At 37.5% G+C, this 25,315-nt stretch overlaps 1 long non-coding RNA gene across 3 annotated transcripts in view; it reads left to right on the top strand.

Annotated features, from left to right (window-relative positions):
- Window positions 1–2,217: 2,217 nt before the first annotated feature.
- Window positions 2,218–25,315, top strand: part of LOC310905445 — a 209,793-nt gene continuing 186,695 nt past the window's right edge. Inside the window, exons 1-3 of one of the 3 annotated variants that reach the window (XR_014589046.1) lie at window positions 2,228–2,619; window positions 3,015–3,302; window positions 6,609–7,519. This is a non-coding gene — a long non-coding RNA (uncharacterized lncRNA). Of the gene's footprint in view, window positions 2,620–3,014; window positions 3,303–6,608; window positions 7,520–8,433; window positions 9,168–25,315 lie in introns of those variants that run through there. The other 2 variants (XR_014589045.1, XR_014589044.1) reach the window with 2 other exon arrangements.

Raw genomic sequence — 25,315 nt, 5'->3', positions numbered from 1 at the left:
CACAAATCATATCTGGTTTTAAATATTTTTGCCTACCACACTTTTTCAAAATAAATAAAATCAACCCTCCCAAAGAATATTTTTTGCAAGCTTCTTTAAAGTGCAATCTTATTTGTTTTAAGCTCCTTCACCAGTCATTGTTAATAAATAATCATTCAGTTTTTCAAACTGAAAAAGATATCTTCATTTAGTATGATTAATGCTAATATACAACCTTATTTGCATAATTACAAAATAAAATAGATTCCAAATAGGAATCTTTGTTACTTCTGTTACCAAAGGCCTGAAAAAAGACATTACTTTTCAAAATTATTGCAAAACATAGTTACAATATTCTGTGACTAAATTGGAATGTAAAATTTTTTCATCACCGTGCATCCCAAGGCTTTCCAAAACAAAAGTTTTATCTCTGGGACAGAGTGAATTAATCTACTAAAAGTATGTATCTGCTGAAACAGATATTCTTTCCCTACTTTAAAATATTTGGAGTTGCTTTATGTGAAAATTAACTAAGATTCTTAACGGAAGCAGCATTTTGCCTTTTAGAATGTATGGAGTATTTTTTACTTCTTAAAAGCTTGAAAAGCATCATCCTCTTTGCAAGTTTTCAAGTGCTTTTTACTGCTGTAAGGAGAAGGCTCACTTTCCATTCTGCGTGCCAGTTATTTCAATGATCTAATTGAAGGCACAGTAGACTTAAGAAGGCAGTCTTTGTATGGTTTACATTTAATAGCCAATTTCCTTTTTCTGAATATATTGTTTTGATTTCAGCTAAACTGATGAGGTGTCAGAGTGATTGTACCTCCCCGCAAGTTGTGTTATAGGAGCTGCACTGAAAACAGGTGATGTTAGTCATACCTCCTAATAAATCAGAGGCTACACTTGGGTTTCATCACAACTGTCTTAGGACAAAAAGGCTGGTAGCACAAAACAGCTGAGAAAAGACCGTCTGAAGAATCAGAGCATCAAGGAAATTCCCTGTTCCTGGGGCTGCTTGTTTGGCTTTTACTCAGGCAGTTCCTGAAATCAATACAGTCATTTAGCCAGTGATTGGCCAATCATTTTTCTAAGGAACTACAAGAAAGAGCCTCAAATGGGAGGGACAATGCAAATGAGAAAATGAATTAATGGCCATTACAATAGACAGCAAAAGAAAGTGCAGTTCTGAGGAAGCTTGAAAGTGTTTAGGTAGATAATAAATGTAAGCAGAATGCTGTTGATTTGTTCCTACCTTGAAAAATGACTAAGTGTCCTTTTATATTTGCTCTTGTGTATGTCAAATAATAGGGGATCTGTTCTTATCTCTTTCTGTAGATGAAGTGAGGTTTTTCATCTCCGGGCTGTCAATTTATACTTTCCAGTAGCATTTAAAGATATAACATTATTTTGATTTGCCAACATCTACAGCTCCATAGAGCTACTCTTCTGGAATAAGGGATGCTTGATTTTTTCCAAGCTATTATGTCAGAATTAATTAGCTTAAATGTTTTGGTAGTTAACATATTGAAGAATTCACAGAGGCAAATTGTGTCGGTCCCTGCATGTACATATGTGACCTTGTGCAGGGAGAGAGGGACTCTCCTTTTTTATTACACTGTTTGGCAGGGCTTATACACAATCCTAATCATTGCACCTAGAGAGTAAAGGATTATTCAAGGCTAGTTTAAACTGGAATACATGACAAGCAAAGTAGGATCAGACACAGGCTGGTGGGTATAGTTCCATATGCTATTTAGAAGAGAAGATATACAAAGATAATATAGCTAACTGAATTGCAATGAGAAGGGAGAGAATGAAAGCAAATTGAAACATGTCTAAATCTGCCTTGCAGTTTGAATACCTTCTCTTATGAAAAGTCAAACAGCACCGTAGATGCCCACAAATGCTGTAAGGACAGTGGATTTATATCCTATCAGAGTAAGTGCTTCCTAATACTTGTCTTTCATGAAGATAAATGATTAAGCAGGGACTCAATACGAATCCTGAATCTCCAGCAATTTTCCTTCCTTTGAAGCAGATACAACCTGCACCCAATATTCTAATGAGTCTTATTTGTAACATCTGATTAGCACTTTTATGTCTGGCTGATTGTGACAGTGTAGGTGCAAGCACTGTGAAGAGATTTGTATCAAGGTTTTCATTAAAAAGGTGAAACTTGCACAGACATTTTGGTGGTGAGACAGATAAAGGCATATTGAGGTGGGGTCCTACAAATGCCATATTGGCTTGGGGCGGGTTAACAAGGGCCAATTAACCCTGTCTTGCTACAGGCATCAAGTCTAGTGAGAGCTTGGCTCAGCTGCCTGCTGAAAAGGAGGACAAAGAAAAAAAAAATCTCTGTGGTAGCTGGGGACAGGAAACAGCTGGATGGTTACATGTGTCTCTCATCAGATGGCTGAGCTCTGGGGAGATAGGCTAAATAACCATTAAATAGGAAATAGGCCTTGGGACCAGTCCTTTAAAACATTTATTGGATGACTGTATTTTTAATTTTTGTTTGTTTGTTTTATTCTTATTTTTGAACTCTGATTGCTCAGAAGAAATGGAATTAAAGAATATCTGAGGAGGGCTGCAATACCCTGTGCTGAATGGAGTGATCAGCAACAAAAAAGCCCAGAGGTAACAGAGGTGTATCTTGCTCTGAATGGAGATATTTCACATAAGCTTGTTGACACAAAGCTTGCAGCCTGTTTGTCAGTGATTATGAGATTAAAAACCATTACTAAATACAGGCTGAAAAATAGTAGTTACCCATAAACCCATCCTCTCCGGTAGAAAAATGAGTGGGATTGTGATGAATTAGTGTGGGTTCCTAAAACAAAGTGATTTGTACATAACAATAATACAAGTATGAGAACGGGTGAGCCACATGCCCTTTTTTCCTTGACTGAATGTTGATAGTAACTTGAATTCAGTGCTGATAAAAAGAGGGAGATTATAAAGTAAAAAATGTGAATGAAAATGGGGAAAACAAATTTTAAAAGCATTTTGGATCCATGTTGGTTTATCTTTAGGTCTGACCAATACTTTACATCTTGTACCAAAGCCAGAGAACTACAGCATAACTCTTCTGTGTTCTGGTAATGGAGTCCTGAGGACTTGGCTGGTGGTCTCTGCAATCCTGTAACTGAGCTTTGGGCCGCACTGCATTGCTCACTGGACCAATCCACCACTTCATGCTTATCTATGATCTGGGGTTACTGGCAGTGGCCACATCCTGATTGCTGGTATTTTGATGGCTGCACCTCCAAAGAGAGAAAGTGTGGAGGTTACCTGTGTCAGGGCCACGAGGCTGGAAGGAGGTAAGAATTATTTCCCCTTTTGTTTGTTGTGTTGTGGGATTCCATTCAGTTTCAGCTGTATTGTTTTCCATGAAAAAGTTCGCACTTCCACCAGAGCAGAGGGGCTGTCCTTTATGTTGTGTATTCAGTAAATATTACATTTTCCTGGGGGGATGGGAACAGGAGAAGGTGTATATAAATTTTAAAAGTCACTTATTTTCACCTGTGCTTATAAAACTTAATGACATGAATGATAGTGACCTGATATTTAAACCAAATGGGTTTAAAGAAAAGTGTACAGCGTGAGTAACTGGAAGTAGAGGATCTCTGTTCCTTGTAGTTGAGATGGTCATCCAAATCCTCTGTATTCGAAGTGATCTACAGATTACACTACACTATTTACGATTATTTCAAACTGTAAGCACAAGTAGTTTTTATAGACAGATTGTAAAACATCAGTAAAACAGGCCAGTCCCACTTTTTTTCTTTCTCTCTTTTTTTTTTTTTTTTTAAAGCATATTTACTTAGCACAGGTATTTTGAGCCTGGGGAGGCCCAAAAGGTATAGAGAGTTCCTAATTGGGCATTTGCCTGTAAAAACTATTAACTAAACTAAATGTGGATTGAGCCTTTGAGATTAAATTGCAAGCATGGAGATCAAATCTCCACAGGCAAGTTAAAATCTACCAATTATTTAAAGGGTTTAATTAAGTGCAGATCTTTTAGTAGGCTGATTTAAAAGGACATAACCTAACATTTGTAGCCAATAAAATGTAAGGAATAAAAGACTACTTTTTCCATTTATTTCTACTATAAAATGTATGCTGTAAACTATCAGGAACATCTGAAGATATTTCACAGGCAGCACCATCTGTCTTCTTGGCAGACTATGCAGGCAGTGTGGGTGGCTTAGTTACTTGCTTATGAATCTATAGCATCACTTGCTTAGTCTGCTAGATGGGGCTGCCCCTATCTTGTCTGGAATGATTTCAACATCTTTTTGGGTGCATAAAGCTGTTCTTTCACTTCTTCTTTATCTTTCTTTTCTTTTCTTTTTTTTTTTTTTTTGTTTGCCTCTGCAATGTGCCTGTTCTGTGCACCTGTTTTTTAAAACAAAACAACAACAACAAAAAACAAGCTGGCAATTTGCTTAGAGAATGCTTACCTATAAAGGTAAGTCTCTTGGGTCTCATCAGGAGAATACTTCTTGCACATGCATATTTTTCTATGTAAATGTCTGCCAGTTTTGAAAGTTATTCACTCACACCACTTTGTAAGTAAAGTGATTACAACAGGCACTGTTACAGAGAAAGTGTTTCTTCTCCTTTTGTCCCATGGAGAAGCTTCTCCCTGAAAATGCCTGCATGCTTGATATTAGGGTGTAATCCAGAACAGTTTTTCATAACTAATTTAAGTTACCAAATACTTAATTGGTCCAAAAATTCAAGGCAGGCTCAATACTGCTGACTGCAGTAACATATGCACGTGGCAGAAAGACTTTTGTCTGAGACTTCATTCAGTGAGCCTATAATAGCCTTTGAGGAAAAGAAGTAAACCAAAGAAATACTATATGTCTGTATGTATGTGTGCAAGGAGTGAATGCTGTCAGAGATGTTATCTTACTTAATAAGTCCACTTACTAGTCAAACTACAAAATTCTCAGCATGTCTTCAAACTTTCACATATTGTTTTTTTATAGTATTGTAGTCACTTGGTAACAAAGTTTTAGGCTGTTTATCTTGGCTTTGAAAAACAGCCCAAAAGAGTGAAGACAACGTTATTTATTTATTGATTTGCACATTGAGAAGAACATGAGGGATCTCATGACACCATTTTACAGACAAAGAACAAATATGTATTTTAAGGCTGGCTGCTGACTTCCAGGTTATGCAGTGGAACACATTATATTCTAAAGAGTACCAAAACCAGTCTAGAAGTTCCTCCCATGCAAGGATTAGAGATAATAAGGTAGAGAAAATACACAAATTTACTGTTTCTTGAAAGGAGGACCAAGAACAAATAGTAACAAGTAAACAGGGATGTGTAGCCCTTGATGTTACCAATGTGTCAGTAAGAGCTAGCAATAACCCCAAATTTTCATATTATCTATCAATGGGAAACTTTATTTATTAGGAAACTAATATGTAAATGTATTAGGAAATTTCTATTTTAGTTCTTGCTCCTGGTGTGATGTCATTTCATGACTTTTTTTGAAGGAGAAGCAGGTTTTTTCATGTCGCCCAGTAAACATGCACCATGTACATGTGCAAGAGTCTTGAATGTAATTGTGAGAATGTCAGTTACAGTTTAGGTAACTTTTATGCCCTAATATTTTGGGCATTTGTTTATGTACGCATGATTCGCCTCTCACCTTGTGCCTTCTAATATGAAAGAAAAGGTTTCTGTTGGCTGCAGTGAGTTTTTAAACTGCGTTAAGAGAGCATCTTTGTAGTAATGCGCATGGGGCTCAATTTCCATCATGGCTGATGAGCTACCAAAGTTGAAAGTTTCTGCGTACCACTTTTAGTTTCAGGGGAAAACACACCTGAAAATTCAGTACTTACCTCTGGAACAAAAGAGGAAGAACAAATGTTTGTTTCTGTATGTGTCAGTATGTTCAGCTAGATAAAAATAGTGCTAAAAGTTACATGGTACTATAGCAGCAGAAAGAAAACTTGCTTTTTGGCATGTGTTGTATTTCTCTAAGCTAAACTAATGAAGTAGACTATAGAGTTTTATTTCTCGCCCATGTATTCTTGCTGAGGTGTCTTTCTGCATGTTTTTTTTGTTGTTGTTGTTTTGTTTTTATAGAAAAAGTAGAGTTTTGCAACAACAGCTTACTGCCTTTACAAATAAATTACTCCTAAAGTAAGAACAGAATTTGCTCTTTTCTCAGGAGTGCTTTTCAGTCCTAGTAAATACTCATCAAGAATCTTCTCAATGACAAGAATGTCATAATGATATCTCTCTGTCAAGTACAACCAGAAACAAGTTCCCAGCTGCACCCTAAGGGAAGGAAGATTGAATAAAATCCTCCTCAGATGTCTGGTTACCCACACTGATACAAAGATGATCATCTTGGTAGATAAATTATAATATTCTCCTAGTCATCCTAGGCAACAGCGCTATCATGTTATTGTCACTTCACTGAGATACGTAACTCTGTTGAGATACAAATGGCAATTCAGATGGCAATGACATGCCCTCTACTATCAGCTACTCTAGATGTTATTCCTTTATTCAGTCAAGCAGAGTTTCTCCTCCACTGGCTAATGCCTGCCCAATCTTGGATTCAGCAGTAGTGTAACATTCAGGCTCTGCTTTCCAGATACTTCCCCCTGTGAAGGAATTGGCAGAGAATGGGCATAGAATTGGCTCCACACCACTGCTTACTAATGATCAGAATAGCTGGCCAGGCATGAAGAGGAATGTCAGCTGCAATAATTTATTTCCTTCCCTGGAGCGGATGAGGAGCAGCGCGGGCCTACAAGGAGCTGCGATGCCTCCCTGGGCTTCCTGGGGAGCAGGGCAGCGCCTTGCTCGCGGCTGTGCCTAAAGGCACAGGCTAGCGCTAGCTGAATTACAGACGCTTTGAGTTGCTGCTTTATATGCAACATTGACATTCTTTTCATTGCACATACAGTGTTCATCAGGCATTTGAATCTGGATAATGAGAAGACTGCATAATCCAATTGCAGCTCTTCATTTGAAAGTTTTATTTTCCTCTCATGGCTGATGCCATGGCTCCAGTTATTCCCAGAGATTATCTGATCAGCACTACAGCTCTGCCTTTCATGGGAGGAAATTAGCAGGAATGGGTAGCTCCAGGAAACCAACTTTTTTGGCCTTTTTTTTTTTTTTTCCAAGTTCATCCTCCAAAATAAACAACTAAATGTGTGTCATTTGAGACTGGGAGGAAACTGGACATGTCACTGGGCATGTCAGCCTGACTAACCACTTCACTTGAAACTAAAATGATAATGAAATTTAAAAAAAAAAAAAAAGTAAGTTGGGGGTAGTGGCAGCTAAATTGAGTTCCTGCTAACTCCTAAGGACTGATTTTAATTTACTGGAAACTTATCCTGACACTGGCATCTGTTGATTGTTAAGTTTCTCCTGACAAAGTTAAGACACCAGCTTTCATTTCAACATAACTTTATCCTTTTGGTGTAATTAAAAAAGGTGAATTATTCTATCTTGCTGTTGCACAGTCTTATTGCTCCTCACTGAGGATATCCATATGGTAAGGGACCTTTTGGTGTAAAGTATCAAATCTAGCCAAGTGCTAAGCTCCCACTGAGGCAGGTATTTCTTGGCTCCTGTAAATGGCTTGTAAAATATATAGAATAAATCAGGAGTCATCTAGGGGAAGCTCACATCCTTCCAACTTAAGACTTTGTGAAAACTTAAGTGGTACCTTCAATTCCTTTAATCAGAGTATATATTAAGATGCACCTTTGAAAATATACATTATTAACCACACAGGCCATGTCAAAGTCAAAGAAAATAGTTCCTGCAAATATAAGAGTGAGTCTGAGTTCATAAAGTAAAAAGAATATTTATTAGAACACATTCTTGTAGACGTTCATCTGTTTCTTCCTGCTGCTTTTCTGTTGATTAATTCACAATAGTATACAACCTTGCTTAATTTGGATTTTTTTTTCCAAGAACTATTTTTTGTCTTGACTGTCCACTGAATAGTCCCTGCCTGTTCTTCTAGTGCCTCTAACTTCTCTCAGCAGTGAGAAACATATTCTATGAACCATACTTCTTAGAGTCGCAGTTCTTTCTGAACAAAGTGGAAGGTATTAGAAGAGGTAATTTGTCATGGATACTTTAAACCACTCCCACCCCCCCCCAAAGGAATCCTTGAATTAGTAAGTGTTGGTTTGGGAGAAGACTGAGGGCTGAGGAGAAGAGCCTAGATTTGACTGATCTGTTTTTAATTATCTCTGCCAGAAGCTTTTACTTTATATTCACTTCCTTACATATAGAGCCAAGGCCATTATGATTCCTGGTTATTACAAATACACAAGTCACTGTACTGATAATGGTTATGTACTATATTTTCTTTAGCAGATCTATTTAAATTTATCATGTGTGTTCAGTGGTCTTGCTTATCCCTTTGCCTTTTTTGTCACGCGTTGCCTCAGCAAACCCTTATCCACAGAGAGCTGACTTCTGGGCGCTGAATGGAGTCCCTTATCTTTCAACTTCTGGGAAAAGTGATAGTTCTTAAACTTGTCAACAGACACAAAAAGAAAGATGAACGAGAAGGGAGTTTTTAATATCTGAAAATTGAAGAACATTAAGAAACAACAGTCCAGAGCTGTTCCACCTGAAGGTGGTGAAGCACTACAAAATGTAGAATGGAAACGCTGAAGTAGAGAGTGAAGAGACTGTGGACCACCTTGTTCCTTCAGGAGTTATTTAAACCTTCCTATGAACACTTCACTGTCCAGCGTAGATTTAAAAAAAAATGCTGTTAGCTCACAGAATACAAGAAAAGCTGCCTAATCTATCACAATAAGACAGTTAATCACCTTTGACAACGTATGTTTATAACTGAAATGAAACATTCACTACTTAGAAGCATTTGACACTGCTATATTGCGCTGCTATTAGCACTGTTATTTGAGTCCATGTATAGACAGACATTTCTTAAAGATTCAAAAATCATCAGATCAGCAGAAACTTCAAACCCACTTAAAATGCAGTGAGTTTAGGATGTTTTTGACAGAACAAAATGGAATCTTTATAAGCCATGAATTAAAAATCCTGTGCAAGATGAATGGGTTCATGTAGCATAGAAGTCAGCACCTGAGACCAAGCAGAGTACGTTGATATTGTTTTCCAAAAGCTTAATAAGTTTGTATCGAGTTTAGAACAGATCAATCAGTTTAGCTAGTTTCTTTTTCTGCTGATTTTACTGCAATCAGAGCTGAAACCCAGAACTTGCAAAACTGAGATCTTTGTTTAGTACAAGAATCTAGCAGCTGCTGGGAGGGATTACAGCTACTCTGGTTCTCTTCACTTGCTTAGCTGAGGCTTAATCTTAACTAGGAATTTAATTGGGTTTTCTGTATTTCTAAAGAAATGCACTAAAAGCTAAGATACATAGTCAAATATTCCTTTTCTGTGTGGTTAAGTTGCTGAATTTTGAATTATTTTCTGTTCAGATGCATAGCTTTATAGGATGCCACTACATATAAATATATATATATACATATATATATATATAGGATGCCACAGGGGAAACCAGCTGATGTGATCTTTTTGGACTTCAGCAAAGTTTTTGACATGGTTTCCCATAGGATCCTACTGGACAAAATGTCCAGCATACAACTTAACAAAAACAGCATACGATGGGTGAGCAATTGGCTGACGGGCAGGGCTCAAAGGGTTGTGGTAAATGGGGCCACATCTGGCTGGCGGATGGTCACTAGTGGGGTCCCTCAAGGCTCCATTTTAGGGCCAGTCCTCTTCAATGTTTTTATAAATGATTTGGATGTAGGACTAGAAGGTATTTTGAGCAAATTTGCGGATGACACCAAACTTGGAGGAGTTGTGGACTTGGATGAGGGTGGAAAGGCCTTGCAGAGAGATCTGGACAGATTGGAAAGCTGGGCGATCACCAACCACATGAAGTTTAACAAAAGCAAGTGCCGGGTCCTGCACCTGGGACGGGGCAACCCTGGCTATACGTACAGACTGGGCGACGAGACGCTGGAGAGCAGCCCCGCAGAGAGGGATCTGGGGGTTGTGGTTGACAGCAAGTTGAATGAGCCAGCAGTGTGCCCTGGCAGCCAGGAGGGCCAACTGCATCCTGGGGTGCATCAAGCACAGCATTGCTAGTCGGTTGAGGGAGGTGATTGTCCTGCTCTACTCGCGCTGGTGCGGCCTCACCTCGAGTACTGTGTGCAGTTCTGGGCTCTACAGTACAAAAAGGACATTAAACTGTTGGAGAGTGTCCAGAGGATGGCGACGAAGATGGTGAAGGGCCTAGAGGGTGAAGGGCCTAGAGGGGAAGACATATGAGGAGTGGCTGAGGTCATTGGGCCTGTTCAGCCTGGAGAAGAGGAGGCTGAGGGGGGACTTCATCGCAGTCTACAATTTCCTTGTGAGGGGTAGTGGAGAGGCAGGTGATCTATTCTCCGTTATCACCAGTGATAGGACCCGCGGGAATGGTGTTAAGCTGAGGCAGGGGAAGTTTAGGCTGGACATCAGGAAGAGGTTCTTCACCGAGAGGGTGGTCGCACACTGGAACAGGCTCCCCAGAGAAGTAGTCACTGCACCAAGACTATCTGAATTTAAGAAGCGATTGGACTGTACACTTAGTCACATGGTCTAAACTTTTGGGTAGACCTGTGCGGTGCCAGGAGTTGGATTTGATGATCCTTATGGGTCCCTTCCAACTCGGGATATTCTATGATTCTACCCTGAACAGCCTGAGCTGATAGCTTGGATGCTCTCCTAAGACCAAGAGCTTTGAATGACCTCTCTTGGCTAAGCAGCATGTTTATCTTGGTGCTTTTGCAATTAAGCAGAAGTGTGCAAAGGCTGCTCCTGCTCTCGGTTCTCTGGAGAAGGAGGAACAGAGGGAAGGAAAGAGATCCAGGTACCTTTATTCAGGAGCAATTTCTGGGCTCTGGATCCTAGATAGATTTAGGCAACTCCATAAGGCCTTTAATCAACTCTCCAGTGCTCAGAGTTATCATTTTGGTTTCTCCAGGCGTCTAAAGTTTGTTCTGGCTGTCATGGATGGTACTCTAAGTTTCCTGTCATCCTGTGTCCAATGCCTGTGAGCTGAGGCATTTAAATTTCTACTCCATTCCAGGAATCAGGGACTAAACTGTGGATACTGCGAGGCCTGACATGAAGGACCTTCAGTCCTCACTCAGATCTTATGATATATGGGCAGTGATTCAAGAGACCTGATGTTGCAAAATCAATCAGTAACTTCCAACGCGGTATTTTTCAATGTACTGTTCTCTTTTGATGCATTGTGCTTAAGAATTATGAAGAAAGGCTGGATGAAGAATTGTGAGGGTGACTGTTAAGCTCTGAAGGTAGCTATTCCTATGATGAAACCTCCTCCAGCACCTTTAATTTATCAGATGTTTAAAACAGATATATAAAAAATAAGGGTGGGGTAGAATAGAACAATAACCAAAACACTCAAAGTGTAACTGTTTAAAAGACAAATGAGATAGAAATAGTTCAACAAAGGTGTAAAAGTACTGATGTTTTTAAAATCTCCTAATAATGTTGACTGAGGTATCCTGGAAAGGCTACCATTGCTGACTGGATTTCTGCTCTAACACAAGGCTATTAGTATATAGGTCCACCATAAAGAGAGTAATGCTAGACTTAGGATTAAGTAATACATCAGGTGTGATTGATAATAAATGTGAAAGGGAAAACTGAGAACCAGTAAATATATTTTTATTAGATCAAATGTGAAGACAGGAATGAAAATTAAAGGCAGAAATCTAAGAACATTAATCTTGAGAGAGTCAGACCCTACCATATATGAGTCTAGTCAAACTGGGATGAAATAGTAGAGGCAGCTAACTCAGAAGGAAATGAAAGGTGCTTAGGGTGAAATATCCCAAGCAGACAGGCCAAGACAGGGGCTGATCCAACACTATATGTTCAGAATGGGGAAATTCAGATGATAAACAGAACCTGCTTTCCCTTGGGTCCATCTTTGAGACAAGCACATTATTGCTCTTCATAAGCATCCAAAGACTGTGATACTTATTGACCCCAATTAAACCTTCCTCTGGTTCAGCAACCACTAGATAGTGGAATTTACATTCCCTTGTCAAAACACCAAGGTATTGGCAAAATGCAGCAGCAGAACTTTAGCTGAGCAGCTTCAGGGAAGGAATGGAAAGTGAGTGACACAGATGATTAATGAGCCTATTAAAGCTGAAAGTCTGACACTGTAAAGATAAGCTGGCAGTGAAAATGACTCCTACCGTATATGTATCAAGGGCATCAGAAAGAATACCCTCCATATAATAGCTACCCACCATCATTAGTGGCAGGACATACATATCTAGCGTGTGTTGCCTTATTGCTATTTAGTCTTCTCAAGTATTTTGAGGTGAAGGGCCTTGAGCAATAGCATGAAGTCTCAGCCAAGTTGGTGGAGGCTTTGTTGAGGTCTGATTTAAAAGGGCACCCACACATCAGGCAGGAAGAACCAGATCAAACAAAACATGGCAGGTGACAAAGAAAAACAAATGTGAATTTTAACTATGCAGTGGCAGAGCAGGAAGCATAAGAAAGTGGAGGGAAGGGTCTGCTGTGGGGGAGAAAAAGGGTTAAGTCTGTGCTGACCTCAGGGCTTGTACTGCAATTGTGTTAGAAATTGTATGTTTGTGTGTGACAGTGGTGGACTGAGACTTGGACATCTCTGCCTCTGACTTCCTGTAAAACCCATTACCTCACATAAATACTCAATGCGTCTTTCTGTACAGGATTCTTCTAACAGAATTATGCCCTTGTGGTATACACATGTATGCATATTGAGTCCAATGTTCCTGGAAAGCGTCAGATGTACTACTGTTGCACTGCACAGATGGCCTGTGCATGCGCACTCAGTCTGATGCATTCAGAATCCATCAGAGTTAGCGGAAGCATGCAGACCATCTGTGCAGCATGTATACAAAAATACGATGCTTGCTTTCTGAAGTTTCAGAGTTGCTACATAAGTGCTGTAGAATCATGCTGTACAGAGTCACTGGAAACATGTCTGGGATTTCTGGACTGTTAGCAGCTATGGCAGGTGCTCTGTTATCTTAGGAAGTTGTGCAAAATCTTCGAACTTCACCCAAACAAAATTCCTGAATGCAAATGCAAAAACCATATATTCTAGATTTTTTTTTTAAGCTACAGTTAAAAAAAAAAAAAAAAAAAAAAACACCACTGTGGCAGTTATCTTGTGCCAGCTTTCCTTAACATGTTGATTTCATTTATCCATCTCTAAAACACATACATTACTGTCATGCATTCTCCTTCCTCTGCTGTGCCTGTTTAGACAATACAACTATTATTTCCAATTACTCAGGAAAGTGGATCTGGAAGTTTCATTCAGGAGATGTACTTAATGCTTGTATTGAACTACATCTATACTATATTTTCATTTTGCACAAGTAGGTGGAACAAAAGGATTCTTAGCCTGTGAATTTGGTGCTGGGTATTGTCATAGGAAAGCACACTCTTCTGCAGTATTGTAGAATGTGTGTTTGCCAGAGCTGCTGCCTGATTGCTTGCTTTGTTCCTGCTATGATGTCAACTTTTATTGTCACAGTTTACAAATATATCCATCCTCTTCCAGCCTGTCACTTTTGTTATTTCCTTTAACCCTCAGAAGAGAAAAACATCCAATTGTTTGAGTAGGTCCCCATGGTAATCTTCAGTTGGCAGTGCTGTTACATGCTGCTTCTCCTGAGGACTAAAATACATAAAGAACTATGTCCTCAAAAATTATCTGATAAGTCTGGCAGATGTAGCCCAAATGGAGAGGAGTTGTTATATCATAAAAAGGTCCATTAGACTGATCCTAACTAGCATAAAATTTCAAGAGGAATAACCTTAAGATAGATTTTTTTTTTCCCCTGCAGTAATGCAACAGCATTGTTAATGTGATGATGATAGATCACCAATAACTTTCATGGTTCTTTGGAATACCTAATACAATGAAAAGATAGCATAATTAGGTGTGGGTAAGAGTAAAGATGCATTGCAGGTTCGTAACCTTTCCTTTTCTCTTTTTTTTTTTAAAAAACCTTGCTTGTCAGAGATGCACTATAAAAGAAATGCCCAACAAAACAAACAGCTCCAAAATGCTATATTTTGTTTGATACTTCTTCCCCTGCAATTTCATCCTGCTAAAACACAAAATCCCTTAAGATTTTTTTTTCATTTTTTTTTTTTTAACTTTGTGATTTGACCATCCAATCACAAAAGTTAACTCTTGAGAAATTACAGGAATTAAAGACACTGGCTGGATGGCACTCCTATTTGATGTAGGCCCTCTGCAAAGGGCAGACTGCATTAAAGGAAAAGCTCTGGGTCTTGTTATGCTTATTCAGACACAAAACAGAGTAATGTAGAGTACATTATATTATATTTCTATTAAATCTATACTTTGCTTATCTTCCACCAATAGATAACGCATTAAGGGAAGCAGTGCATCTTCACCGTGTCGTACTCCTGATTTTTCTGCATAGAGTGACACTTGCCTTGTGCTATTCAGCAAAAACAAAAGCACAGCACCAGTGAACTAGATATCCTTGCTTAGAAAGAATAAGATTAATAGATATATTATTATAGATTTTTTTGTTTTGTTTATTTCATGACTTCAAATCAGGACATTGAAAATCTATGTTGTTGTGATAATAGTTTTCTGAATGCAATAAAAAGTGTTTTAATTGTTTTAATTTAATATGTGAGTACAAAATATTCAGCTTCATGCTGCTTCCATATAAAGACACTGAATTTATATTAATGTGATCTAATCTAGGATTATTGACTACATAAAGACATAAAACCCAAGCCATCCAGTATACGAATGTGCTAAAACACATGATTAATAACAAATATTTTGACTTTTATACTCCTTTGGTTTCTGTGCAAATGCACAGTATTTATTTTATATATGTATAAAAAATCTTGTTTCAGAAAGCAGTAGCTATTTCACAGCAGTACTACAATATAACAATTCAGATTTAATGAAACATTTAAAATATGCTATTACTGATATTGTTTCATTATACACTTTCTTGTACACTGTTTTCATGCTTAAGTGACCTCTAAATTGGACTATTGCAAATCACTACTAATGGATTTGCAATGAAATACTCAATAAGAGTTTCTATTGGGACAAAAGGTGGTTGAGAAGGTACTCTTGTCTATATTATACTTTACAAAGCCCTTTGTATATGCATAGTTTCTTAAATTAGGGACCCAGCTCCATTTCTGAGTAGCAAGCTAAGAATGGTGACAACAGAGGGATAGGGGAATTGGTATATTCATTTTATGAACAGATTCAATTTGGCTTTCAGCTGATGGATAAAAGATAAAACAGGTTAGAGGTTTCCTTGGCAAATATTGTAGCTATTCTTAAAAGTTTAATGATGACTGTAGTATGCATTACTAGCACATTATATCCATAGTAGTGAATGTATCCCATGGTTTGCTATAAACATCATACTGTAATACTGGGGAGAAAAATTCCATTGTTTTCCACAAAGAAAAATATCACTTTCAAGTTACTGCAATTTAAACATTCAGTCACTGACAGCTTGGAGGTGCAATATAATGTTTTATTGTAATTTGTTAGCCTCCCTCTTAGAAATTGTAGCGAAACTCTGACTCAAATGCACTCTGGCAATGCACCGAAATGTCTTGGCATGAGCTCTGAGTTTCTGATAAATTGTATAAAACAAATAGTATATACAGCCATTAAAATTGTACAGCGGGATGTCTCATCAACTTTTAATTCCCAAAGAACAACTGGCCCTTTTGTGTTTTCATAAAGAAAAAGAGGCCTTAAGAGGAAGTTCTAGTTGCTTCCAAGCAGATTGCTTGCCACTGAGCTGGAAGGTTGCAGTTAGCCTTGCCTTTCTTAACATCTGACCAAAATTGTTATTCAAGTACAGTGAAAGAAAGAAGGTGCATTTAACAATCACACAGAGGCTGGAGCCTCCTCTCTTTCCTGTTGTCTACTTCTCCTTCCCCCCACAAAAGCAGTAGCAAAACCAGCGTACTCTGCATCAGCTGAATCGGTGCCACTGACAGACGTATTTAGGTCGGCAGGAACTTTGGTGCAGTAATGCAAGGAAAAGTCACAATGCTTTTGATGATCACAACAGCAAATTTTAATTATCAGCATAGTCTATTGCCTTGGTAAACCTGAATTCACCAGCCCATGGGAATGCATGCTGCCCAGAATAAGCAAGCAGTAATTCCTTGAACTGAGTGGAAATATACCATGAATTATTGTTGCTGTCACTGTAAGTTTATAAAGCATTTTACAAAGACATAGTAAGACATATTCCCTTACTCAAAGCTCTTATAATCTGATACGAGATAAAAACAAGACAAGACAAGAAGCAACAGTTCAGGAGAGATCACTGATTATAAATAAAGGGTAGAAATAATTGTCTGAAGAAATGTATCAGTAAGGAATTCAAAGGAAGAGAGAGGGTGCCTGAATACAAGATCAGAGGGATAGTTCCAAGCGCACACGTCTGAAAAGCAAGAGAATGTGATTACAGGATTGGAAAGCACAGAGGGACAAGAGGCAGGAAGGAACATGACAGTGCAGAACTACTAGAGGCAAAATTATACACAGCCCTACAGCCACTGGAAAGGAAAGTGTAGCACTGCTGGATGTTAGCGAAACGTCCACAACAGCAATTCCTAAGACCAGGAATGAGACGGTTAAAATTAGAAGAGTCTCCATGATGAATTAAGCGAAGGTTGATTTAAACATAGAGTTTAAGAGAAATATTTTTCAATATAATGTGGAAGTAGTTTTATGAAATAGATGTGATTTCATGTGCAGCTCTGGTTGGCCCACACATGTAATGTGTTTAGAAATACAAGCTCTGATGTAAACATTCTGATGGTTCCACTTCCTGACCTGAAAAAAGCTCCTCTAAAAGGTAAACCATGTTTCTGTGTCCTGGGTCTATCAGAACAAATGAGGAAAAACTCCTCCCTTGATCAGAAGCTGAAAGTCCACCACCAAGCTGCTGTTAATAATCAGAATGTAGTGAGGGACCTTTATTTTCCTCCCCCAGGGGAGGTGAATAAATCTGAAAGGAAACAGAATCCAGTATCTGCCGGTGTCAGGTTAACTATTGAAATCTGACTAAATAATTAACTGGCCTCCTACCACAGAAGCTACATAGGATAATATACAGTTAGTATGCTACTGGTAATATTTTGTAAATGAAGCTGCTGTTCACCTTGATAGACCAATACGTAAAGAATGGTCAGGACTAGTTTCTCACATGCCAATAATGTCACAAGTTTTTTTTTGTGTAGGCATTTTCTGTCAGGTATTTCTGATGGTTTTGTGAGTTTTTTTGTTTGTTTGTTTTTAATTAATTTTTTATCTGTTCTGTATGAATATTACCATGGAAGTATAGAGTAGCATTTGTGATAGGGTTGTATACAGGAAAATCTTACTAGAAGGTTGTATGTTAGCAGAGGTGGTTACTGAATATATCTTTGGTTTATGCAACACTGAACAAATTCAGACTACAGTAGAAACAGATATCCTGCTCTTTCTGAAATGGCTAATGAGAAATCCTCTTTTCTGCTGACTTGTAGCCATCCTTCAGCGATTATTTCAATCTACCTCACTCCCTACCAAAAATTAAAATGTAAACATGAACTCTTCCTGTGACTAGTAAATTTATTCTGTCAAAAGCTACTATTTACCTGAGGCAAGATTCACATTTCTATTTTTTCATGTTAAGTGTAAACATTAAATATTATTCTTACATACTATCTGGCCATACATAATTTACAGCATTTAAAATCCAATTCTCCACCTGAAGGAGAACGCAAAGTCCTCTCTCCCCAGGGATGTTTCACTGTGTTGAAGATTTGCATTCTTTAAAATACTTACTGAGTTGTTGCAGGAAGACGTAAAATTTCTGAATTTTCATCAGATCAGAAAGCAAAGTTTATATCAAAATGTCAAAACACCATGTTCTTTTATTTCTGATCAACACAGTTCCCCTACTTTTGATCATAGCAAAAACTGAACATGGCAGACATAGAAGGAATTCTGGGAACTATTAATAGCTAAGCTTTTTTGGATTAACAGATTTCAAAAAATACTTCCATATCTTTTGATCAGAAATGAAGAGTTGTTGAAAGATAACAACTGTTACACTCGCTCCTATTTGGCAAAGGAGTTGTCTTGTTTTGTGGCAAAGCAGCATGTTATAAAACAACTAGTCAAAACTGTTACATTGATTCGGGAGCTGACAGCATTTCTGTTCATTTCTCATCAATGACCTTGTCTGAAGGAAAAACATGGTATATTCCTGATAACGTTTACCCAAGAGGTAAGAAACATTTGCAGGAATCAGATGTAAATTGTATAAAATCTCAGCCTACACAGGCATTAAATTCCATACTCTCTGCCGTTAACAAAGAGCCGATCCTGAAAGGAGCACGTCTTTATTAGTGCTTAAAATGCATGAAGAATAATTTTGATAATTTCTTGTGCATTGACTTTATGACTGTACAAATCTGAAATGAGAGTGGGTGTGTATGTGTATGAATGAGCAGTATGGCACAGGAAGGCTTTTAGTGAAAGCACAGTTGGCACAAAGGGTTTGCAAAGGCAGCTGGAAATCATCAGCGAATTACTCCTGTGAGTCACAGGGGAGTAAGAACAGGCTAACAAACCCGCAGTTGTGGCACAATAGCCCTGAAGTGACTTTCAGTTACATGAAAAGTTTTAGCTAGACCAAAATTAATACTCAGCTCCCTCCAGTATCAAACTGATTGTTTAATTGCTAGGACATCCTTTCTCCCCTCCCCGATGCCTTCATGAAAAAAACAAATAAGACCCATGTTAAGAGTGAAAAATCAAGCTTGTACAGACAGAACAATCAGACATATTTTATGCAGAGTAACCATCTTTGTCTTTATATGCAATTTAATGCAAGCATACACTGTGAGAGGCTTCTTAGGAAACTTTGAAACTTAATATGCACGAGAAATTCAAGTGTAGGGGAAGAGATTTACTTACTGGGTCCAGACTCCTCTCTCCTACATCTAGACTAAAATGGCTACAAGGAACTCTCAAAATTTAAGAGGAAGTGATAAAGAATGACTGCTGAGACAAAGGAATGGAAAAATCTCTTCAAATATTTTTCCTTCAGGGCAAGTTTGAGTAAATAACCCAATTTTTATCCTGACTCTTTAGAGTGAGTACAGAGAACACAAATACTGTTATGTATTAGATATAAAGAGGATTCAAAGATGTGTAGCTCTCTCCTACTTCACTGTTAAGATTGCCCACACTAATTATAAGCTAGGATCTCATACCAAAACTCAAAACCAAATGGAATTTTCCTCCTTTGTTGTAAACAGAAAATTCAGTGACAGGCTGGTTAAGGGGTATGAACTGCTCAGATGTGCTCGATGTGATAGGGCTCAGTTTGTGTTCTGAGCAAGGTATGGCTGTGACCCGGGGTGAATTTCTGGCTGGAGCTACAAAGAGCGCTTCCAGCTGAGTTGTCTCTTAAGCTTTTTGTGTCTGTTTGCACCCAGAACTCAGACTGATACTCAGAAGAATATGAATCCTTTCCAGTTAAAGTAACAGCATCTCTAACTGAAAATATCTACTTTTTCCTGATTTCTAGCAAAAAAATAAACAGAAGTTTTGTACCCCTTAGAGAATTTCTGCAATATCAAATACTGTTTTATAAAATCAGGTTAAGGGATTCTTCATACTCATATAAAAAAAAGAAATACTGATGCTGGCAAAGCATGAAAAATCATTATGTCAATTTCTTACAGCCTGGTTTTGTTATTTACTGTTATTCAGAAAACATACAGTAACTTTTCAAGGTATATCCAAAATTATAGAAGATGGACAAGAGAGGATAGCGTAATAGAGAGCAACCCTCTGATTTACAAAGTGCTGTACAATCTTCGATCATATCTCTATAAAAGCACAAGTAAGTCTTTGCTTTAAAACTTTAACCTTCTCCAAGTGTTTTCCAACTCTATTCATTTATTCATTTTGTTTATTTCCTGGTCCAGGTATTCAATGAAACATTGTTGACATATTTTAACATGACTCACCTGTTCTGAAAACTACTGTAGTCCATACATTTTTCTACAGTCTGGTTATACAGCCTCAGTTTAGTGTTCCTAAGCAATGAATTCATCCTTACAATCTCCCAGTTATTTGGGAAAGTAGATAGCTTAAAACAGCTAAACAACATGTCCAAAATCATATCAAATCAAGCTTACATTGCTTAGGCTGGAATTGTTACTAGAATCAATCAAAGCAATGTCTTTAAAAAAAAAAAAAAGTAGTAAATAGTTATTTACAAAACTCTCGTTCTGCCAGATAATGTCTGGAATTACCGTTATTTCATATTTATTATTTTGCAGTAATTATAAAAAGATGAAAAGTAAATCAACATTATTTTTCCCAAAATATAATCTCTGCTTTAAGGCATCTTGATGGTCAGTGAGGCAAACTATTCCTTTGCATCTTCTTTCATACCCACCTTCCCAAGCACAGATAGAAAAACATGGAAAAAGAGGTGAACAGTGATGAACGTAGACTATATAACAAATGTGCACTGTAGACCTTCTGACTTAGTCACCTATGTCTCTGTAATAACACTCCTAACACTCCTGTTTCCTAAGCAGGTAGAGATCATTGCCTAAAGGTTTATTGCTTCTTATATTTCATATTAATTACATTCTTAACTGAATGTAAATTAAACAAGTACTATGGTGGTGCTAGTCCCTCTGCTCTAACCATCTTTTCTGTTTTACTAGTTTAACAATGAATGGAGAAAATAAGTGTCTTTTGATTGATGCAGTCTCCATGAAACATAATGTACAAATTTTGTTTAAAAACAATTAAGAACTTTTGGAATGGGTCAAATGGGTCAAAGAAAGCCTAAGAATGCCTTATTTAATGTAGGTAGCCTTCTATAATGGATTTTTTTTTTTATTCCCAAATAAATTTTCCAGTTTACTATCATTGATGTTCTCCTCTCCCTTCGCCCCAAATTATCTTTATTTATTTTTGCATGGATTATTTCCCAAGTAATTTTTTGTCATTTCTTCCATATAAAGTGAACTTCAAGGTCTTCTGCTGAAAAATCAAAATCACAGTCAAAATGTTCCTGTACAATACATTCATAATAAATAAGCATTGATATTGTAAGCTTAAGAGAGAATTCATTAAGAATCAAATAACAAAAGAAAAACTCAGAAAATAAAATATGAAAAATTAATAGGCTTATTGTACAGGAAAGGAGAGCAAAGAGAATAAAGCAAGAGAGCTTACTGTAGGCAAGTATGTTTAATGTTTATTTAAGTAAAAACAAAATGTAAAGAAAGTTAGATTAGTGTGTAGATGAAAAGGATATCCAATGAAGCTAAGAAATGGGAAAACAATAATGCCTATTGAATTTTCACAAAATTTCATATTTGTCTCATTTTCCTTTGTCATTTGTTTTCTCATTTAGAAAAAAAAATAAAAAATGAATTAGCAATGATCAGAGGATCCATCTTAGAGTCCCCTGTAAGAAAACAAAAAATGGTTTGACTTTAAAGAATTCAAGTATATTTTACATGAAAAATTAAGAGACTCTGTAGGAGTAAAAATCAGAAAAAAAATAACATTATTTCTGTTACTCTTTTCAGGATTTTCACAAAGTCACAAATACGATTTTATTGCCAAAATATATCTTTTGCTTAGCATTGCGTCTAGATATTTCAGGTCTCCTAAATAAGTACCTCCTGAAACTCTAACTACTCGTCTTTTGGGGCACAAAAATAAACACTTCAGCTTCTTTTTGATGTGTGTAAATGTATAAGTCAAAACAGTGCTGTTTTCCTGGAAGTTTTCTTGGACAAGTAAAGACAATATATTTGAAAATGGACTCCTAACTTTCACACCTATATACTTCATTAAACTAGCTAGACACTAGAGTTGGTACCACATTTTATTGGTTAAGAATTATATAAATACTAAGCTAACGTGTCACATAACAGGTTTAAAGAAAAAAAACACTGATATTACTGCCTAAGTTTCTGGATCTGTATGATGAAATTACTTGCAGATAATTTATTTGTACAATTAACTTATCTGTGCATTCATTCTCACTAAGTAATGCTCATAAAGGGGATAGGGTGGGTGAGGAGGGGGCTTGAGATACCTGTCTCTTTTCCAAACTATATCAAAATGGTGGGACTACAGGGTATGGTTCAATAGAGTAAAATACCTCTAACCTTTTCAGGCTAAGCAGTTACTCTCAGTCCTAGCACTTCTTTTGGATTTACGCTCAGGACATAAAGAGAGGAGAAAGGTGGTCTGATCTTCAGGCTATAAAGAGTCAAAGGCAAGGTTCAGAAATTACTTAGGCATTACTCAGACACTTAGGAATTAAAAGAGAATCTGCAAATACTGTGCCTGAGCCTTACACTTTACAGCAGTCTTCACCAACAAAAACGCTTATTCCTTAGGAGCAGACCTGTCAGTGGTCTCCTGTAAGTGGGAAGGAAATGGGTCTTTAAAGTGAATCTCTTTATAGATCTCAACTAAGATTCACAGCTCTTATTACATGGCCAAAGTGTCTCTAATATACATTTTGCTGGGAGGACTCAACCAAACCAAAATGCTAGCACATGTACATATTTAAAAAAAATAATAATAAAAAATATATAAAAAAATAAAAAAGCTATGAAAGCTATGAATAGGCTATATGCCTATTTGCTATGAAAAGGGTAAAAGCAAAGCAAATATAAGCATTTCTATTGCATCCAACTTCTTTTAGGAGTCCACATCAGCTGGAATATCAGTCAGATATCATATCATCACTTTTTTGTAAAAACATCTTTTTTTAAATCTCCTGGATGAGGATATTTATTGCTCATTTGTTTATAGACTAAATTGTTCACGTCACTGTAAGTAACTTCTGAAATGTTGTTCTCTCAACTGTGCTAAGCTTTAATATAGCATAGTAATGAGTGGGATGTGCAACTTCTGCTTATCTACTCTATTTTGGACAATGCCAGTGGCTCATGTTTATTAAGAGAGCTGGCAGTGAAACTGAATCTCTGGTTTCCCCCGGTAGATAAACTGTGTCTGAGCTAACATTCATGAGGATATTGGAAGACTCATTTAAATACAATGCCTAAGGCTACACGTTTTTTTCCTGGATTCCAGAGCTGCACATAAAGCTTTTACTTTTCTGATGTTCTTTTGGAACTGATGCTTATACATTACAAAGTCTGGCCAGGATTTTGTAGGAAGTACCAAGAGTCTAATGTCTGAACTGAGCGTCCAGGTATTTTTGCATGTTGTTATCCCCATTCCAAGGAAAACACATTTTTCTGATGACTTAAAAGATAAGTACCATCTTGCCAGCATATTTGTATTTGTATTATAAGACTGTAGGGAAACTGAGCAACTGTTTTGCCTCCTTTGTCTGTCACCATGGATCTCACCCACATGCAAGTGCATTGTTGTCTCCTTCATGCCATACTAACCAATGAAGTTTCTTCACTTAAGCCAAGCATTTATTTTAAATGCCAATTCTACATGATTGTCCAAGCAAGATCTTTTTCAGCCTAACAGCATAAGCTGAACCTTTCCTGAAGTTAAAAGAAGTATCACATTTGCCAGCTCTTCAAGCAGTAGCCTTTATTTTATATTATCTTTATGCTCTGTTTCTGATATGCTGAGAACATCTGGATACGTTTGGATACCTTTGGATAGAAAAATGTTGAAAAACAAATGAATATGCCAGGTATTTGCCTATTTATGGCATCAGTCATTAATGACATCAACGGTTAATACTTCATGTGTTGCTATGCTTCTGTGTCATCTGAGCATCACATAAATCAAAACAAAACAGCCCACAGAAAAGTGACATTTTTCATCTACGTAGGAAATCTGAAAGGGTCCAAGACCTCTGGAATATACACAAGGTGGAGGGAGGTGCTGGTCAGTATACAAACCATGTCAGACTTTCTAAGAATAATTGTTGGTTCTGTCTTACTAGTGGCTATACAATTTTCTACATCTGTGGAGAGGTTGAGCTTTTTATACAGGACTTCTGTACGTCTTGTATATGCTGAAAATCTGGATCATAGTATTCTAGTAAAAGTAATAGACAGTTACAATTATATTGCAAGTACTCTATATACTCTCTTTTTCTTTTCAAGGAAAAAAAAAAAGTCCCAAATCTGAAACATTCTCCCATGAATATAGGAAGTGACAATCTGGATGCCCTACAGAGTCTGCAGGCTTGCTGCTGCAGTAGCTGTCCTTCACCCTCCTGGCTGCTGACTGGAATCCAGAATTGTACCTTACATAGGACATTAATCTACTCTGGGCCTTAGTCGTCTCTGACAGCTTCAGATCTTTAGCAAGACCACCTTGCTGAAAGAAGGGACCTAGTGCCTTTGAGTAGAATTTGTCATTTTTTTTTGTCTTTTTTTTTTTTTCTTTTAGAACAGCTGAAGGAGATGCTGTACTATACTGTACTATAGCCAAGTGGTAAGAATGCTTGCCCTGTAAAAGGCAAGCACAGAGTCAATTCCCTCTTGTCTGAACTTCAAACCTCATCTTTTATCTTCCAGATGAGTGCCTAAAACACAAGGCTTGCAAGACACAAGACTACTCAGGAGGTGGGGAATGTTGTTGTTCGTTTAGAACAGTACCTTTGTGCAGAAAAAAAGCTGAAAATGCACTAGGTCAGAAAGGATGGATAACTCAGCAGTTCAGTGTTTAAGGCACTCATTATGTTTGGTGCCTGCTCCAAGGCCTGTTCCTCCGTTCTGTTTCTTAATCCAGTTTCTGTAAAATGTAAAATTCAGTTATGTTTTCTGTAGAGGAGGATGAAAAACACAGACCTATGTCCAAAGGAGTACTTTAACTCCTAGGTGAAAGAACTCCCCAGCCCTCTACTCAGGGCTTACACTTATCCAAACAGGCTAATAATTAAACTAATGTATAAAAAGAAGCTAGTGCCTGGAACAACAGCAGACAGGTTTTGAAGTAAAGTGGAACTACCTGGTGGTTAGGAGCAGTTTCCTATTTTGGAGTGGAAGGCAAGTTTAAAAAAAAGATCTCCTGGGGAAGGAAGATAAATGGAGTAGCATCTAGATTTGGGATCTCAGCTGGGCTGAGCTACTGGCTTAATCAAGAGTGATGTAATTTGGGGGCTTATTCAGAGGTGACTGTGAAGTTTCAAGGTCAAACAGTAAGATCCATCTGAAGTTGAGCTGTCT

The sequence above is a fragment of the Anser anser genome (genome assembly GCF_964211835.1).
Source record: "Anser anser genome assembly, chromosome: 11".
Classification (NCBI taxonomy): Eukaryota; Metazoa; Chordata; class Aves; order Anseriformes; family Anatidae; genus Anser; species Anser anser.
This window is presented reverse-complemented; position numbering and strand designations above follow the sequence as displayed.